General features: G+C 45.2%; 1 long non-coding RNA gene across 2 annotated transcripts; it reads right to left on the bottom strand.

Annotated features, from left to right (window-relative positions):
• Positions 1-5,294: 5,294 nt before the first annotated feature.
• Positions 5,295-7,463, bottom strand: LOC115579151 (uncharacterized). 2 transcript variants are annotated; one of them, XR_003983606.1, is made up of 4 exons: positions 6,955-7,463; positions 6,508-6,661; positions 6,264-6,400; positions 5,295-5,716 (listed from the first exon to the last, which is right to left on the bottom strand). It is a non-coding gene; the product is annotated as an uncharacterized LOC115579151 (long non-coding RNA). The 2 variants fall into 2 exon arrangements; XR_003983605.1 differs by having other exon boundaries at positions 6,508-7,463.
• Positions 7,464-18,457: the final 10,994 nt, after the last annotated feature.

Below are 18,457 nucleotides of genomic sequence, written 5' to 3' on the forward strand. Positions count from 1 at the left end.
GAGGTGACCTAAAGGCAGGAACACGCCAGCCCAACCATTGGACGTCTGAAGCATTTGGGGAGACTCAGACGAGGTCGGGAAAAAGTCTGTTTGGTGTGTTCAGCTGCGTTGGAAGCTTTCAGAGCCGCGCAAACGTTGTCGGCTCCGATTCAGCATGGGAAGTCTGAGGAGGTGGGCTGTCGGACGTCTGAGCCATTGGATTCCCTGATTGGCGGTATGCTAGCAAATCAGCGCGGTGTGTGGGAGGGGCGGGATTGACGATGGTGACGGCTTCCTATCATAACGAGCCCGAGAGCACACAATGCGAGTGTCAGCCTAACCATAGTCATTTTTCACTTATGCCAAGTATTTAGTCCACAAACGTCTTCTCGGGTCGGATGAATACTGAATCAATACTGTGTGCACTTTGTTTTTCTATGCACTCCGTTCCTCACTTCCTTCCGTCATTTCCTGTTTTCGTGTTTTGGATTACTGGCACGAGACTAGCGCCACCTGCTGTTAAGGAGGCTTACTGCATCTTGCGCAGGCGCAGAACGTACATGCCACAGTGGAGTAGGCAGCACGTCGAAGCAGTGTGTTCAATGCAACTTTTCTACCGAACAGGTTAGACGAGAGGCAACAGAGTGGTCAGAGAGTGGTTGGATAAGGCAGTTGGACGCCTGGGCGGTGTGTAGGGGCCTTACGACATTACCTATCACCCACCTACAATGCAGTACTGAGTACCCTAACCAGGCAGCCTAACAACCATTCACACCTGGGCTCACCTGGCCCTAGCAATCCATATGAAGGCCAGTTGGGTCAATGACCCACAAGTGGCCCTAACATCTCTGAAACTCAGAGCTCACATGTGTCCTTGACGACTCTATAAGCAGTGTTGGGGAGTAACGAATTACATGTAACAACGTTACGTAATTTAATTACAAAATGTACGTAATTGTAACCTGTTACATTACTGGGAGAAAATATGTAATTAAATTACAGTTGCTTTTGGAAATTTCAATGATTACAACTTAAGTTACATTTGAAAAATCGCCGCAAAAGCTCAGATTTATCAAATAGTTTTTCGCCCCCCTGGAGTCATGTTTGTTTTTAGTTTTTGTCATATCAACATCCTCCTTCCAAAACTGACGCTTGTGATTGGCTTTCTCTGGTCATGTGCTATTCGACTCAACCGACAAACCGTACGGCGGCAGTCAGACTAGTGGTGGGCGGATTGATCCAAATATCGATAGTATCGATACCAAGGTGAGTACTGGTATCGGATCGATACTAGCGTGATGAGATCGATATTTTTGTTGTAGTTTCTCTTCTATAAATTCAGCAAATCACTCGTTTTTCTTCACAGAGTTTGTGTGAGCGCAGCGCTCCTCTTCACCTCTCCCACTCCGCTCACTCAGGTTCACCGTAACTAGAAGTCAAAAATATATACTTATATTGATATAGAGCCTACCTCAAACCTGAAGTTTGAATATGGCAGAATATAATAACCCCTTTGTGTATCTGTTGAAGGAACATCAGTATTTCTATTTAGGCTACATGCAGATAGGTTATAGATTTAATTAAGTTAAATATAATTTTCTTATTTGGCTAAAATCTTTGTCCTGTGTTTTATCGTTATCATAATCATGGTTAACTAAGGAAAAAGTGCTCAGTATCGGTATCGGTATTGGTATCGGCAATACTGGCCCTGTAATTACTTGGTATCAGATCGACACCAAAATTCGCAGTATCGCCCACCCCTAAGTCAGACTCAGCAGCAACGGTGTCAGCGGCGCACAAGATGTCCCTGGGCTGGAAATACAAAAAACACTTCATACAGACAGAAGCCAGGCTTCCCTGTATTACAAAGGTGGCTCTCTTTTAACCCGGCTAGATCACAATGGTAACTTATGCTTAGCTCATAACCTGGTCCCGAAAAGCGCCGCTGTTTCACTATTTAACTCATTTACAGCTGGCGTCACCTTTACTTTGAAAGTCCAGTGGAACTGGATCAGAGCGGAGCATTTGTACGGAGGGAGAGATCGCGCTGATCCGCTGCTGTTACTTTCTCTCTGAGGTCTTCGCCTACAGATGTTAAGCTGAGGGGATATACGCTGCTCAGCTGATGATCTCACTCGCGTCAGGAGGTCATTATTTATTTAAATAGGCTATAGACTATTTACCTTTATATACAGTCAGTCACCACTGAAAGAAGTTGTGCGCTCGCAGCAGGACAGATAATTTAACTTAATGTGGCCATGAATAAATTAATTGTTTCGCCTGTTATGTGTTGCCCAAACGCAAATCTTGAGTAGGTCTACTCTGTTATCTCACATTTAAAAAGGTCTTTGTACAGAGACAACATGAGATTTGCTTGTAGCTACAGCACCTAAAAAACCCACTGTAACCTAATTTCATACGCACACCCAGCCTCACTTTCAATAAAACACACACTGGCATTTTATAATTGCGATCAGTGAAATATATGAAAACAATATAAAACACAGTTTAAAACAACAGTTGCTGTTGCTCTAAAGCTTCATATTTACAGTTTTTCTCAATTGTTTACACACATTTTCTGAAAGCATGCCTCATGCTCTCAGAACTCTACACACAAATCAAAAATCACACACACAATGGGCAAAACCCCTCAATTCTCCTGCAAAATTAAACTTTACATTCAAAACAATGTTATTTCTTCTCAAAATGGTATTTTGTTTTCAAATGACACACACAAACCATCAAATAAATAGACATTTATAAGAACCAGTTGAACACTGATGTGCTCAGTGTAAAACACTATGATGAATGGAAAACACTTCTTCTTCTTTCATCATAATGACTTAGGCCTTTTTTGTTCAGTTACACTTACTACAGTCAGTACATACATAAGTGTGATGTAAAATATTTGAGAATATTGTTTTTATACTCAGAACACACAAATACACGGTAACAGATATATTTTATTTTTCCCACAAGAACAATGTACACAGTGTACATATCAACCAACACAAAGTTCATATACAACAATATACGGTCTACCTACAAAACAACAGAATAATTTACTGTACACAGTTACAGTAAAAAAATAAAATAAAAAAATAAAAAACTGTGCAGCATGATCTCCTCTGTTTCGGTCTGGCCACAGCACCTCATCCACATCACAAGCAATGTTTTCCCGTGCCAAGCAGCAAGAGGAATATCGCTTAGCATGGTGAATCCAGCCATGAAAAGCACAAACTGCTATATATCCACATGCATCTTCCATAGCTTGGAGAAGGGGTATACACATTTGTGGATTTGTGGATTTCGGTCATACACTTTACAAAAAATTCTCAATAGGATTGAGGAATGGAGAATATGGAGGGAGATAAAGCGTGGTTGGGCAGTGAACCAGTTACGAACCAGAGCAGCCCAGTGGAAACTTACGTTGTCCCAAATGACAACGTACCTGAGCTGCTCTGGTGGAATGAGTGTGTTGTGTAGGGTGTCTAGGTGTTTGCCCATTTGATGAGTCAGTGTGCATAGTAGGGCAATTCACTTTAGAATTTTGAATGACAGAGTGTTCTTTGTGAAAGCAAGAGATTTTCCTCATGAAAATTGTGCCAAATGCAGAGAATTGTGTGTAGTGTTTTGAAAAAAGTGTGTTTTAGAACTGCAATTTGAGTGTAAAGCAGGAATTGTGCTTGTAGTTTAGCAGAATTGGTTCAGGGGGTTGGTGCATCAGTTACATGTTGTGGTCATTTTGTCTCAAGTACCAGTTTTTGTGTGTAAACAATTGAGAAAAACTGTAAAAGCAGCTCAATGTAGAGCTGTCAGAAATTACAGTTTTTATTGATTGCTTTGACCTGTTTAAACAAACTGGAATCCACTCGGTTTTCATCATCACTGTCTCAGCAGAGCCCAAGACACCTCTTGAATCTCACCTCATTGAATTGACACATTTTCCCCACCCTTTTGCAGAACAGTTAACACGGATGTCATTCAAGCAGTCCAAACTCCATTGTTTTAGCTGTGGTAACCAAACAGAAACCATCTGTTCCTAACTATTAGAAACTGCCTACATAAGTATGAAATCACTAAAGCACCTGTTTGACACTCCTAAACACAAATCTTCAATGAGCAATCAGGCTGCAGGCCTTAAAAAAGTGCAGCGGCTGTGTTGTTCTTTGCCAACATGGATTGAAGAGGTCTAAGGCAGATGAGAGAGAGAAATAGGTGCAGAGGAATGTCAAGGTTGGATGGCATGCAAGAAGATTTTTCCCTTGGTTCATTGCAAGAGAGGATAATGAATGTGATGTGGATAAGGCCATGTGGCCCCATCGTCAAGACAGAAGAGCCTGAGTATCAATAGTAGCTATTTCTTATACTCTACAGTAATAGATTGTTATACTTTACTGTAATATTTTATATCTTTATCTTCTTTTCTATGTTTTAAAACAGGTCAGTTGTTCAGGAAAATGCTTGCTGTGAAGCTGCAGAAATGTTTTGTGGACTATGAGACTACCAGCTTTCTTATTTTCTTATACTCTAATAGATTTTATTTTGGTTTCCATGTATTTTGTGTAATAATTACAGTATTTCAGTTTTCAGCCACAGTTCGAAAAAAAAGAATCAATGGAATCAAAAAATGCATCAAAGCATTTCTGATTCTGGATTCAATTCTTTGCAAGAAGGCAAATTTGACAACAAATGGCATGAAAGCTACGTAGAGTAATAGGCTACAATGACAAGCAATGGTGCACCGGTTCACACTGAGAGCTGTATTTTGTGTTTTGTTGTCCACTGTGTAATGGTTGATTGGAAGAGCTCATACACTTGTTTGCAAGTCGTGTTGTTTGAAGGCAAAATTAGCTTTTGTTGCATATTTCAAATGTTTTGGCACGGTTAGAGCCTTTCGCAAACAAAATGAGTCATTCTGACCATGAGTGCCACTGTTTCGGCCTGTGTGTTAACTGTTTTGAAAATGTGGAGTTTGAGTTGACTCAATCAATAAAAACTAAAAAAGCAATCAATAAAAACTGTAAAATCAGCCTCCTCTTGTCATATTTGCAGCAACACTGTTGCTTCAGGCTGTGATCAGGCTTTTTTGTATCGCTCATACTCTCTCCATTAAAACAACCTGCTGCTGTTGCTCCATTTAGTGAGGAAGTGAGCCTCCTTCGCAGTACAGGCCTAAGGTCAGACTCATAATATATGGTTAAACCTTTGAACTGAAAGGTTTATCACATTATAGGTCTTAAAATGTGAAAATGGTTAGCAGTTGAGAGATTTCATTCAAAATTAAGAAAAGTAATCATAATGTAATCAAATGTAATTAGTTACATTACTTTGAGAAAGTAATTGAAATAGTTACACTACTATTACATTTTCAACAGGGTAACTTGTAATTGTAACCAACTACATTTCCAAAGTAACCTTCCCAACACTGTCTATAAGGTCACTCCCACACAGAATTGAAAAAAAAAAACAATACATTCTTTTAGTTGGTGCTTTTGAGGGTACACAAAGACACTTTACAGGTTGTGTGGTGGAGTGAGGAAGTTTTTGTTTGAAGAGCGGAGAGGGTACAGGACAGGTTGTGGCGGTGAAGCAGGATGGCGAGGTGTGGGGGGGGTCTGGCGAGCAGGAGAGTTCTTGATGTATTGGAGTTGATGTAGGAATCTGGATGGTGTACTATAGAGGACGCTGTTGCAGTAGTCAATTCTGGAAGTGATGAAGGTGTGGATCGGGGTTTCTGCAGCAGAGAAAGAGAGTGATGGGCGGAGACAGGCTATGTTTTTTAAGGTAAAAGAAGGCAGTTCTGGTGATTTGATTTATACGTTATTAAAAGGTCAAAGATGACTCAGAGGTTGCGACTGTGCGGGGAGGGGAGTTGTTTATGGTGAGGCAGAAGTTGTTAGAAGTTTGATGGGGGTGTGGGAGCCAAATAGTGTTTTATATGTTTCAGTTACATAAATAAGTGCAGTTTGTACTTAAAAGTTCACGTGAATGGAAATAAATAATTGATTTAATTGAATAATATGGTAATTATAATTCCTTTCATTTAAGAATTATGTTTTGTATAGGAAAACAGTATCTTAAGGTTTCCGTTAGGAGGGTCATCTTATGTTACTGTCACTTTAAGAGTAGGTCTCTTGAGCACACATAGGTGTTTAGGGTAGTTGAGGCTCAATTGAGGACCGAGCCACACAGTTTTCTTACCGTAGTACTTTTTGCTGATTAGGAAAGCTTAATTTTGATCATACCTGTAATAAGACACTGCAAAACCTTGGAATACATACGCTGTGTTTTACCCTTTTACATCGGAGTCCTGTTGAAGTTTTTTTCCTGCTCAAGCAAACAACAAGAGTCATGACGGCGTATGATGTTGCCAATGGCAAGCATGTAGAGGATAAAGAGGAGTACCAGGCACTGAACCCTGTGGAGACACCTTGGGTCAGAGGAGCTGTGGAGGAGGTGCAGTTGTTGATATGGATAAACTGTTGTCTGTTTGTGAGATATGATTTTAACCAGGAAAGGGCATACCAGTGATGCTGAGGGAGGATTCAAGGCAGGAGAGAAGAACGGAGTGGCTGATGGTGTCAAAAGCTGCAGTGAGGTCCAGGAGGATGAGGATGCTGAGGTGACAGGAGTCTGCAGAGACTTCCAAAGGCTGGAAGTTGATGTCTCCCTCTCATAACTAGGACACAGAAATAGGATACATCAACATTTTTGCAAAAAACATCCAGTTGAAAGTCTATATGAATTAATATCACATAATTTATGTCTAACAACATTTGTTCACAAATACAATACAGACTATATTCATGGATATATACAATCATCCTTTGACCTCCAAACAGTGGACTTGGACTTCCACATGTGTAGCACACAAGATTAGTCGGCCTCCCATATACAGCTCTACTGGCTAACTTGACCACATAATGCAGAGTAATAATACATTTTCCCAACCAAAACAAACCAGCTCATTACCTGTCCAACAAAAATAGTAGCTACCATGGCATCTGTGTTCAGGCCCTCGACTCCTTCAGTTGTCACCATCGCTGAAAATTCACTCCTGTTCAGCAGTGTAAGCTGCTGTAGCTACTGCGGGTGATGAGATGTGTGGCTGTAGTTTCTCTGCCATTCTTGTCATAAACAGTCCGCCATTGCTCCAGCAGTGTGTTTCATAGACCCGGTCATGCACAATGAGTGATGGGCAGAATAAGCACAGGGTAGGCGGGGTGGTCGGGTAAGGGCAGATTGACAGGTAGACTGTCCATACAAAATCTTCAGGCCGGTAAAATTGATGGATGAGGTTACTACAGCCATGTCGATGCCAGAGACCATAGACTTTTTCTTTTTTTTTTTAATCAGTTAATATTTCTAATGCTGTCTAGATGTGAAGAAATGTTATACAAATATGATTTTTTAAAAATGCTTTGAACAGAATTACCTAACCCAGCTTTAAGTCTGAACATGACAGCAGCAGATAAACCACACAATGCACAAAGAGCAAGAAAATAAGATTATATATATATATATATATATATATATATATATATATATATATATATATATATATATATATATATGTTTACGATGTGTGTGTATATATATATATATTTATATATATATATATATATACATATATATATGTGTGTGTGTGTGTGTGTGTATATATATATATATATATATATATATATATATATATATATATATATATATTGCTTAAACAAACATCCATTAAGCTGCGTAAGGGGTGTTTGGGGCTTACTCAGTACAAGCAGCACAGCCGGTTGGTCTAGTTTTACAAAAGAAAAAATGATTAACTGTGTTTACTTAACAATTACAATAATTTGTATTTCTGTCAAGTAATCCTTCAGTAATCCCACACTGTGCATTAATGCTCATATGGTTTAATTTGAATGCAGCTGAGCTGCAGCTCAACTGAGCCTTCAGAGGTGGTTGTGCTTCTCCTCATTGAAACCCACTTCTTATGTGACAGCTCCAACAGGATCCTGTCATCCTACAATTGTGTGTATGTGTGTGTGCGCGCGCGCGCATTTTTCTGATTTTTGTTTGTACTTGCAGCTGACATCCCTTAATCTGGCCACGTCAGCTTTTAAAAGTAGTCTGATTCAAACCATACCAGCACCAGTGTTTTCAGATCAAAGTTAAAAAATATTTTTTATGCCAAAAGGTTCAAAATAGGCACTGCATTATGACTTATCTCAATGATTACTGCTGAAATATTATTAATGTGTAAGGAACATCTGTACAAACACTTTTTGTATGTTGAAATGTTATCTTCTGTGTGGATGCTATCTTTTACACTCTCAAACATTTTAAGTATACATTAGAAGAACCCTCAGACACAACTCAAGAATCCTTTAATCCCATACTCCAAAATGTGTTTAGCTCATTATTCCTTCAGTTTGATGTTTGAGCTTCACTTTGCAGAATGATGTCTGTGTACAATTTGTTTTCCAATTCATCTGCAAAAGAGGAAAAATGTCCCTGTGCTTATAAGTAAGCCGGCAGTTTTCCTGGACTCAGACTTTGTATGTCTGACAAACAGAACAAGACTTAACATACTTTCCAATATCAGTCCACATTTTCAGCCAGTGGGCAACTCCCCAAATCCTGAAATGACCACTCAGAGGATTATCTCGGGATGCCTGCAGGACCTCAGAGCAAAGTGACTTTGGTACATACCAGTGTTAATTTCGTTGACGAAGACTATGACGAAAAATATTCATTCATGAACCTCTTTCACGGACGAAAACTAAATGAAAACTAAATAAAAAGTCAGATATGATGACGAAGACTGTGACGAAATATAACTGACACTTTAGTAAACGAATAAAAACGAGACGAAAATGTTGGGTGGGACAAATGGAGAAGAGATCCAATCAGAGCGAATCTCTTGAGGGTAGGTTGACCGATGCAGATTACAGCAGAGCCATTCTAAAAAGCCGCGGCAAGCTAAACAGGCAGCAGCATTTACACAGAAGGAGAACAAAGACGAGTTTGCAGAACTTCGCACAGTTTTGTGGACGTTTTCACAAGAGTTAGGTTGTTTACATGATATCTAGTCCCACAGCTTAGGCGGATTTCAGCTGACTTCGCTCGTTAGCAAGACGGTAGCGTTAACGGTTTGCAGTGCACCCGGTCCGAGGGCAACGGCATGCCTCATGAACAACAGAAATGTCAGAGCTAGGTCCAGGACAAAAACGAATAATTGACATCTGGGCACACCTCACATATGACAACCAGACCGTCTGCAAACCGTGTGGAGCAAAAACACCACCAAATTGAAGCGACAGAGAGAGAGAAAGAGAGATGACATGACATTTTCAGTTGACACAAACTGATTGATTCATTGTTATTAATTACTTATTGACTGAGATTAATTGATTGTAACTATGATTGAGTCAATCATAGTTACAGTATTACCAACAGTATAGATTATAAGCAATTGTAAATACAGTTTTCCTTCATTGTTATTATTTTTTATTTCCAAACCCTTGCTTTGGCAATATGTACAGAGTTGCCTCATGCCAATAAAGCCATTTGAATTGAAATGAATTGAGAGGGAGAGAGATTTACCACTCACTAAGACTAGACTAAGACTAAAAGACTTAAGACTAGACTAAGACTAAAAGACTTATGATATTTAGTCGACTAAAACTAGACTAAGACTAAAAGATTTCAGATGACTAAAATATGGCTAAAACTAAATGGTGTGTTATTCAAAAGACTAAGACTAAGACTAAATCAGAATTTGCTGTCAAAATTAACACTGGTACATACACCCGGTATAGGTCACCTCAGTCCGGATGCGTGTTTTTTTTGGTAAACCTTATCCTCCAAGATGACAACCCCAGAGTCTGCTTCACCAGATGATGAGTCATCCTTAAGCAGTGCCTCGTACAATTTCTGGACTTCTGGATCGTTCCTCTGAGCCTTCAGGACATCCTCATGGGTCAGAGGAAAAGGAACACATTTCTCATTACCTGGCAGGGGAGGTGAATACAATGCTAGGGAGGCGGTAATAATGGCCCATGATAGAGCATCAGATGCGTTGTTCATGCCTTTACGATACTCAAATGTAAAAGAAATCCAAAAAATTTAAGGATCTTAAACCTGTCAAACTTGCATCAGTGTAGACAACAAAGGTGTTACACATACCGGGGTGACCAAGGACAGAAGGTAAGGTCAGATGGTCTTTGAGACTCTGAAACAGCCTCAAAAATGCAGCTCCTTTTCTTTTCAGGGAGTTAAGAGGCTCAGCAATAATGGAAAAGTTTGGGACGCAATGATGGTACCATCCCACAAGACCCAGAAACCTTTGGACTTCCCTCAGGTTCCTTGGCACTGGGTAATCACACAGCGCCTCCATCTATGATGGATCTGCCCGTACTCCTTCACAATTCACCCATGAATTTAAGGTCTGGGCAACAGAAGTGGCATTTTTTCAGCTTGAGGGTAAGCCAGCCTGCTGGAGACAATCAAACACTGGATGTCACCAAAGTGTGTCTGGGTGTCTTTAGAACACACGATAATATCATCCAGGTACACAATGTGTCATGACTGTAAATCTGTTTGTTGTGTTCTTGTCTGGTTTTGTCTTGTGTTTTCTTGTATTTGATTTCCATGTCTCTGTATCTTGTCTTGTGTCTTGTTTTTCCCATGCCCTCATGTGTCCTTTAAGTTCTCCTGTGTTTTTTCCTATGTTCCCTCTGGCTCCCTCTGTCCATTGCCCTGGTCCCTTCATGTGCTCCTCCCCTTCGTTATCTCACCTGTTGGTCCACCTCACCTGTTCCTCGTCTTGTCATCAGTGTTTGTGTATTTAGTCTCTGTGTTCCCTTCACTCCTTGTCTGGTCATTGTTCTTGTCAGCCCCTGTTTACGTCCGTGCTCTCGTCCATGTTCTTCGAGTCCCGTCTTGGTATGTTTTGGTTTTGAGTTTTCCATGTTTGATTTGTACTTTGCCTTTTTCTTTGCACTTTGTGGAACTGTTTTATTTTGCTACTTTGTCTTGCTGTTGTGTTGCTACTTTGCCTCTTGCCCCTGTTTTGTCTGCTTTTGGTTTTTTTGATATCAGCTTTGGTAAAATAAAGCTCGCTTTTGTTTCCCAATATCCTTGCCTCCCGTGCTTGACTGCATTTGGGTCCACCTTCCCCTTATCCATAGTCCCCCCTTTAACCCCCCAAGCCTGTCAGAATGACCAGACCACGTAAAATGGACCCAGCAGATTTCAGCAAACAGATCATGGTCATTGAGGAGAAACTATGCGGAAATCTTGACACTAAAACAAATGTAAAAGAAATGCTACAGGTTTTAGCTGAGTTCAACAGGGACATATTTGACAGGCCTTGGTTGTGGGCGGTTCCATACGCTGTGGAGCTAATAACTGAAGTGGCTGACCTCAGAAGAACTCTGGTTGCCCAACTAAACAGCCGCAACTCCCAGTTAGCTCCCAGCTTTCCAGCCCAAACTGGCGCCTCAGTCTCAGCCCCAGCCTATGCCTCAGCTCCATCCCCAGCCCATGCCTTGGCCTCAGCCCATGCCTCAGCCCATGCCTCAACTTCAGTCTCAGCTGAAGTGTCTCCTTTTTGTGGAACCCGGCTGGCCTACAAGGCCCCACCGAGAAAGCGACGAGCCCGTCCACGTCCTGGCTCCCTGAAGTCAGGCTCTGGGGTCCCAGCCCAAACTCACGCCTCGGCTCCGGCCACAGACCACGCCTCGGCTCCGGCCACAGACCACGCCTCGGCTCCGGCCACAGACCACGCCTCGGCTCCGGCCACAGACCACGCCTCAGCTCCAGCCACAGACCACGCCTCAGCCACAGCACAGCTACCAGCCCATGCCTCAGCTCGATACCCAACTCCTATGTTGGCTGCCCAGCCGATGCCAGTTGGGTCATCCCCTTTGACGGCATGGCTGACAATGGTTCCAGCTGGCCCTCAGTCGGCGGCCCGGTCGACACCTGCCAGTGGCCTTCAGTCGGCGGCCCGGTCGACACCTGCCAGTGGCCTTCAGTCGGCGGCCTGGTCGACACCTGCCAGTGGCCTTCAGTCGGCGGCCCGGTCGACACCTGCCAGTGGCCTCCAGTCGGCGGACCTGATGGCGCCTGTTCCTGCCTGTGGCCTTCAGTCAGCAGACCTGATGGCGCCTGTCCCTGCTCCTCAGTCGGAGGCCCGGCCGAGGCCCGTCCCGGCACCTCGGTCGGAGGCCCGGCCGAGGCCCGTCCCGGCACCTCGGTCGGAGGCCCGGCCGAGGCCCGTCCCGGCACCTCGGTCGGAGGCCCGGCCGAGGCCCGTCCCGGCACCTCGGTCGGAGGCCCGGCCGAGGCCCGTCCCGGCACCTCGGTCGGAGGCCCGGCCGAGGCCCATGTCAAGTCCCGTCCCTGCTCCTCGGTCGGAGGACCGGCCGAGGCCCGTCCCTGCTCCTCGGTCGGAGGACCGGCCGAGGCCCATGTCAAGTCCTGTCCCTGCTCCTCGGTCGGAGGACCGGCCGAGGCCCATGTCAAGTCCTGTCCCTGCTCTTCGGTCGGAGGACCGGCCGAGGCCCATGTCAAGTCCTGTCCCTGCTCCTCGGTCGGAGGACCGGCCGAGGCCCATGCCAAGCCCCGTCCCTGCTCCTCGGTCGGAGGACCGGCCGAGGCCCATGCCAAGTCCCGTCCCTGCTCCTCGGTCGGAGGACCGGCCGAGGCCCATGCCAAGTCCCGTCCCAGTGCCTCGGTCGGAGGTCCGGCCGAGGCCCGTTCCTGCACCTCTGTCGGAGGTCCGGCCGAGGCCCGTTCCTGCACCTCTGTCGGAGGTCCGACCGAGGCCCGTTCCTGCACCTCGGTCGGAGGTCCGGCCGAGGCCCGTTCCTGCACCTCGGTCGGAGGACCGGCCGAGGCCCATGCCAAGTTCAGACCCTGCACCTCGGTCGGAGGCCCAGCCGAGGCCCGTTCCTGCACCTCGGTCGGAGGCCCGGCCGAGGCCCATGCCAAGTTCAGACCCTGCACCTCGGTCGGAGGCCCGGCCGAGGCCCGTTCCTGCACCTCGGTCGGAGGACCGGCCGAGGCCTGTCCCTGCTCCTCGGTCAGAGGCCCGGCCGAGTCCCACGCCAAGTCCAGCGCCTGCACCTCGGTCGGAGGCCCGGCCGAGTCCCACGCCAAGTCCAGCGCCTGCACCTCGGTCGGAGGCCCGGCCGAGTCCCACGCCAAGTCCAGCGCCTGCACCTCGGTCGGAGGCCCGGCCGAGTCCCACGCCAAGTCCAGCGCCTGCACCTCGGTCGGAGGCCCGGCCGAGTCCCACGCCAAGTCCAGCACCTGCTCCTCGGTCGGAGGCCCGGCCGAGGCCAGTGCCAAGTCCCGTGCCAAGTCCAGTGCCAGCTCCTTGGTCGGAGGCCAGGCCGAGGTCGTCTGCCGCCAGCGACCCTTTATTGGCTCACAGGCCACCAGCTCCCTGCGAACCTCTGTTGGTGGTCCGGCCAAAGCCCAGGAGGGTTTCCCAGTCAGCGATCCGGCCTCAAGAGGGCTTCAGCCTTCGCCTCCGCCGCCGGCCTCCAGTGGGTCCCAGCCCACGTCTTCGCCGCCGGCCTCCAGTGGGTCCCAGCCCACGTCTTCGCCACCGGCCTCCAGTGGGTCCCAGCCCACGTCTTCGCCGCCGGCCTCCAGTGGGTCCCAGCTCACGCCTTCGCCTTCGCCGCCGGCCTCCAGTGGGTGCCAGCCCACGCCTTCGCCTTCGCCGCCGGCCTCCAGTGGGTGCCAGCCCACGCCTTCGCCTTCGCCCTCCAGTGGGTGCCAGCCTTCGCCTTCGCCGCCGGCCTCCAGTGGGTGCCAGCCCACGCCTTCGCCGCCGGCCTCCAGTGGGTGCCAGCCCACGCCTTCGCCTTCGCCGCCGGCCTCCAGAACGCCTTCGTCTTCGTCACCGGCTTCCAGAGCACCTTCGCCTTCGTCGCCGGCCTCCAGAACGCCTACGCCTTCGTCTTCATCGCCGGCCTCCAGAGCACCTTCGACTTCGTCGCCGGCCTCCAGAGCGCCTTCGCCTTCGACTTCGACTTCGTCGCCGGCCTCCAGAACGCCTATGCCTTCGTCGCCGGCCTCTAGGGGGCCCCAATCCACGTCCCCGGCATCTAGGGGGCCCCAGTCCACGTCCCCGGCCTCTAGGGGGCCCCAGTCCACGTCCCCGGCCTCTAGAGGGTCCCAGTCCATGTCCCCGGCCTCCAGTGGGTTCCAGTCCTTGCCTCCATCCTCCTGTTTGTTTGGACCTTGGCCCTCCTCCAGACCCCCTCCACCCTCCCAGGCTCACTTGGACTTATGTCTTGAGGGACATCTTGAAGCTGTCCCTTGAGGGGGGGGTACTGTCATGACTGTAAATCTGTTTGTTGTGTTCTTGTCTGGTTTTGTCTTGTGTTTTCTTGTATTTGATTTCCATGTCTCTGTATCTTGTCTTGTGTCTTGTTTTTCCCATGCCCTCATGTGTCCTTTAAGTTCTCCTGTGTTTTTTCCTATGTTCCCTCTGGCTCCCTCTGTCCATTGCCCTGGTCCCTTCATGTGCTCCTCCCCTTCGTTATCTCACCTGTTGGTCCACCTCACCTGTTCCTCGTCTTGTCATCAGTGTTTGTGTATTTAGTCTCTGTGTTCCCTTCACTCCTTGTCTGGTCATTGTTCTTGTCAGCCCCTGTTTACGTCCGTGCTCTCGTCCATGTTCTTCGAGTCCCGTCTTGGTATGTTTTGGTTTTGAGTTTTCCATGTTTGATTTGTACTTTGCCTTTTTCTTTGCACTTTGTGGAACTGTTTTATTTTGCTACTTTGTCTTGCTGTTGTGTTGCTACTTTGCCTCTTGCCCCTGTTTTGTCTGCTTTTGGTTTTTTTGATATCAGCTTTGGTAAAATAAAGCTCGCTTTTGTTTCCCAATATCCTTGCCTCCCGTGCTTGACTGCATTTGGGTCCACCTTCCCCTTATCCATAGTCCCCCCTTTAACCCCCCAAGCCTGTCACAATGCAGCAGTCTCCGAGGCAGCTCCGCTGCACATGTATCATCAGCTTTTGGAAGGTGGTTTGAGTGCCATTCAGACCAAAATGCATAAACCAAAAGTGGAACAATACAAAATATGTGAGAAACACCATCAGGGGCTGGGTGTCAGGGTTGATTTCCATGTGCCAATAACCACTGTTAAGATCTAGGGTGGTAAACACAGTGGAGCCTGCCAGCGACTCACCAATCTCAGAAATTGTTGGCAGAGGATAGGCATCTCCCTCACTTTGATCATTAACACAAAGGAAATCCACAAAAGACAGGGGGGAGCCACCAACTTTCCTAGGCACCAATATAACTGGGGAAGCCCATGATGAACAGGAAGGCACGATGACACTCTTTTGGAGCACGCCATCAATCTGTCACTCAACAATCTTCCACTTTTGTAGGGGCAATCTATAGGATTGTTTAACAACAGTCTGTGCAGTTTTTCAGCCTGCTTTCCCATTAAGCCACTTTCTTTAACAGTTTTATGGAGCAGAACACCTAATTCCCCGCCCCTTAGGTTAACAAGCACAAATCGTCCAAGAGTGGGATGAGAGTGGTAACATGGGTGGCAAGGAAGTACACAAAGGAACACTGTCACATGGTGACTCCTCTCTTCCTTTGGTGCAAATCTTTTCTTCAAGATCATCAACATAGTCCTCAGTCCTGAAAAGACACCAGCACCCTGAAAGTCTTCCCATATTAGGATTCTTCCTGTCTCCCAACAATCACCTGCATGGTTGCTAGGATCCCATCATGGGAAAGTGGTCTCAGAGAGAGGAAGTTACTACATTTCTGCAAAAACACCAAAGGATCCTTATCGTCCTGAGGCCCACCAAACAAGGGAAAACCATCTATATGGGAAGTTTGCCATCAGTCACTCTACGTGGTTCCCCCTGGCCAATTTCACCCATAGGTGCGACAGCACCTGCACAATCTGAATGAACTCCAGTTGGAGCTGGCAACAAAATTATATTTTTGACTGGGGAAACAAATAAATTGTGTCCTTGAGAGGGGCCTACAACAGGTGCTACAGTTTCTTTCACAACCACCTCCTTTTGCTATTGTAGGGAATTGATCTGAGAAGTGAGTGTGCACTGTTGCTTTACAGTGATTCCAGAGTAGCCTGCACTGAGCCCAACTGCTGTCGCAAGGTGTGCACCTCAGTCACAAGAAGTTGTACATCCTTGCTTTCAGTCATAGCTGAAGTTTGATGGCTGCTAGAGAGGGACTCTTGGAACTCAGACTGTGTCTGCCAGGCATTTCACTGAATAGCATCTATGCACTTTGCACAAAAATCCCTAACAGCAAACAGTTACTGGTTTTATCTACCAGATTAGCCATCTGAGTGGTACATACTTTCAGAGCCTTATCCATTGGTATGCTCAACTGCCTTCACCTGCTTACCTATGATTTCTGCTCCATCTAGAAACTAATTGTGATCATTACAATCCAGCTCCCGGCTCAACCTGTTCACCTGCCTACCCTTGTCTTGTAAAAATCCCTCTTTTGTGAAAATGAAACCTTTTACTCAACAACTACTCTTTATATCTGTGCTTCTGGGTAAGCCAGCAACCCAGTAGTGTAACCGTAGCAGCAGGATATGTGTCATCACAACTAGTTTAGAAGGCAGCCATCCTCACAAGAAAGTACCATGTAGAAACAGGAATTGAGAAACACTACCATAAATACTTTTGACAATAGTGTTTCCTGCTGACTCTCTCAAAATGTTAAAATTGTAAAAATGTCTCAAATGTTATTTTATTTTTTCCAATATCTCTTTATTATTGTTTCTATTTCTTAAGTCGTACTCTTGTGCTGCTACTTTTTTCCCTCTTTACTGCTGTTACCTGCAATTTTTTCAATAAAAGGACATCTTATATTGTTCAAAAATAAATTGCCAAAATTGACTTAAAAGGATGAATCATTTTTTGTAACATGAATTGTATGGTCAAGTCCTTCATCAGCAGAGAAAGGAGTGGGAGCTGTGGTGGTGGTGTTTTGTAGTCTGATCACTGATGGTATGAAAGATGGTTCCTGAGTTGCCTCAGCTCAGCGTAAAGAGGGTGATAGGGATTGTCCATTATACCTTGCAGCTAGCAGCTCAGCGTGGTTAAGACCACTTGTGGGTTGTTGGTCAAACTGGCCTTTATGTGGGTTGCTTAGGCTAGGTGAGCCAAACCAAGTCACTAATATGCTGAGTGATACCAACACCTATGAGACTCTGTGGCGAGATCCTACCAGTAGCAACGAAAAGAAGGTTATATTTACAAAAACTGGAAAAAGACAAAGCCATTGACAGACAAATATATTACAGACTGTACCCCAGGGAAGCCATTCCATATAACTATGGACTCCCCAAGATACTAGGGGTGGTTAATCGGCCTAATTTCCCCGATTCGATTCGATTCCGATTATTGAAGTCTCGATTCGATTAAAAATCGATTTTCGATTATTAACGATTATCGATTTGATTTTCAATTATTAACGATTATTGATCTTCCATTTAACATCAGTCAGCTGCTGAATTATTTTACTTATCTTTGGAGTAACACCTCACAGCACCTTTAATATTGTATAGTGTAACTGTAATATCAAAGTTATTATTTTTTAATTTGTTTTAGATGTAGTGTTTCACTGTTAAAAGAAAGCTGCCAAGCTCAGCAGCCGGACTCATGTTAGAAGCATTGTTGGTGACGAGAACCAGGGCGTGTTTCTCTGTTCCCCACTCGTCTGCCATTGCTTTGAGAAACTCACACATATTTGCGCTTGTGTGGCTATCATCCATAGCTTTCGTCTGAAGTACGTAGGACATTAGCTTCCATTAACTGCTGACATAATGAGCTGTAACGGTCACATATGAGACTGTAGCTCTGGATGTCCGGGCATCGCAGGTTATTGCTACCCTGTGAGCAGAGTTGAGGGACACTTGCACGGAAAGCTTTGTCTCCTTGTAAAGATTTGGAATCGATTTAAGTGTGAAAAAGCTCCAGGATGGAATAACATATCTTGGCTCCAGACTGTGGACCATGTAGCGGAAGCCAGTAAGAGGAGGACTCCAGTTTGTATTACTATTTCAAAAAAAATAATTATAATAATATATATATATTTTTTTAAAATACATTTTTGGAAATTTAATAATCAAATCATAATCATCAATATTATAATCACGATTAATCAATAATCGATTTTTTTCACCACCCCTACAAGATACATAAGGAAGGAGCACATTCAGACCTATCATCATAAACTCAGTTACTTATAACATATCCAAGCACTTAGCCAGTTATTCTCAATCACAATCTTATTCTGATTTCATATTATGATATCCCTGTAAACATATAACTTTCTCTACAAAAAAGGGCTTTGGCAGATATATAGTCATGCATAATTTAATAGATTCGTTTTTGTGCTTTATTCCTGAATTACCATGGCTGCTTCTCACATTATCACTTCACTTACATTTAACCTACT

Source organism: Sparus aurata, chromosome 3 (assembly GCF_900880675.1).
Source record: "Sparus aurata chromosome 3, fSpaAur1.1, whole genome shotgun sequence".
NCBI lineage: Eukaryota > Metazoa > Chordata > Actinopteri > Spariformes > Sparidae > Sparus > Sparus aurata.